The following is a 1,813-nucleotide window of genomic DNA, read 5'->3' on the forward strand; positions in this document are numbered from 1 at the left end:
GAAAATAGTCTTAATAAAGAACTAGATTTTGGAATTGTCATATAAATTTCTATGTGTTCTAATTCACTGATACCTGGTTTATTTAGAACACTGAGTACTGGCTCGTATTTCTTCTGGTTTCTAAGTTAAAGACTCAATCATCAGTTTTTATTAATTGTTGCTTAGTTATTAAACCATTAGGCTATGGATTGCTCTTGGAATTGCTTCACAAATGAAAACTAATTTGGCCAGGTCATATATTTCGGTCACAACTGTCTCCCCCTCTGACATCTGCAGATGCTGCTCCCTGGCCTGGCATTTCACATCCCAGAGGATGGATCTGAGGCCGTGTTTCACTGCTCTCCTGTGTAGATCAGCTCGGGGTTATCTCGCTGACAGCAGGGTGTTCTTTTCCCTTCTTCCTTGCAATTTTTCATCACTTGCTAAAGAATATATAAATATGCCTTTCATCTATGGTTCTTTACATGAAAAACTGTGAACTTTCCCAATCAGCAAATCCAGATGCTTTTGGTTATGTTGTTTTACTTCTAGGAAGTAATGTAGTTGATAATCACATCTGTTCTTTGTAGGTTGGAGTGGGTGGGGGACAACAGAGCTCTTGTAGACTACCGGTTGGGGGGTGTGTGTGTGTGTGTGTGTGTGTGTGTGCACGCGCGCACTTAGACTGTTTTCTGTTTTCATTTCTCATTGTCCTTCTTCAAAATTATCATTTTCTTTTCTTTGTCCTTTCCCTCTCTGTTGAAAAGAGAATCTCAAATTTGTATCCCATGTTAATGGTTACAGCTTCTGTTGTTTGCTGTCTGTAGCATGGATTTGAATCCTATTGTTGCATTTTTAATCTTTTTTTGTCTCCCTTTCTTAACTGATTTCTCTCTCTCTATTCATCTCTTCCTTTCATCTTCTTGTTTTCTGGTCTCTCTCCTTTTGATTGCCCGTCCTTTCTCATTGAAGACGGTGTTTGAGCTCTTTGAGTATGCTAAATAGTTCCAAGAGTTTACTTCTGATGTTGGTTTCAGTTCACACCCAGCGTGTTCTTTCTCTGAGTTGAGAACAGCATTCACGTTGTCTTATTGTGTTGTCCTTTTGAAGTTGCCTCATGCTGTATTTTTCGTTTTTATTCACTCTTGAAAAAAAGATAAAACAAAAGAAAAAAAAAGAGCTCCTGACCTCAGTGTTTTGGCTGCCTTGAGAAGCGAGTGGAGACAGATAACTTTCTCCACTGGTGGAGGGAGGGAGTGTGCCCAGGGTTCAGAGTGGCTGCTGGCCATTGCAGACAGCACCTAGGGTGCTTCTGACCTCTTGGCCCCTCACTGTCTTCTTGAAAAGTGAAAGTGAAGTCGCTCAGTCATGTCCGACTCTTTGGGACCCCATGGACTGTAGCCTACCTGGTTCCTCCGTTCATGGGATTTTCCAGGCAAGAATACTGGAGTGGGTTGCCATCTCCTTCTCCAGGAGATCTTCCTGACCCAGGGATTGAACCTGGGTCTCCTGCATTATAGGCAGACGCTTTACCATCCGAGCCACCAGGGAAGTTCCAGTGTCTTCTTGATTGGTGTGCAGAATGGACACAGTGCCCGGGAAGACCTGGCCCCTGGTCGGCAGTGCTACTCAGTCTCTTCCTGCTCCTGCCTCTGGGTTTTACCTACCAGGGCAGCATGTGCACCCGGGTCCCACAGTCTCTGTCCTGCCATTTTGGGGGAATTCCCATCTTTCAATCTCTGTTGAAGAGCTGCCTGGCTTCTGGCTGGGGTTGCGGGTGGACTCTTCCTCCCCTTTGTGCAGCTGTTCCCCCTTGAATCACAGTCTGGGTTGG

General features: G+C 44.5%; 1 non-coding gene across 1 annotated transcript; it reads right to left on the reverse strand.

The window, feature by feature from the left end:
• Window positions 1–1,457: 1,457 nt before the first annotated feature.
• Window positions 1,458–1,530, reverse strand: TRNAY-AUA (transfer RNA tyrosine (anticodon AUA)). Its single transcript has one exon. It is a non-coding gene; the product is annotated as a tRNA-Tyr (tRNA).
• Between the last annotated feature and the right edge of the window lie 283 nt (window positions 1,531–1,813).

Source organism: Giraffa tippelskirchi, chromosome 2, assembly GCF_054371585.1.
Source record: "Giraffa tippelskirchi isolate mGirTip1 chromosome 2, T2T-mGirTip1v1.2.pri, whole genome shotgun sequence".
Classification (NCBI taxonomy): Eukaryota; Metazoa; Chordata; class Mammalia; order Artiodactyla; family Giraffidae; genus Giraffa; species Giraffa tippelskirchi.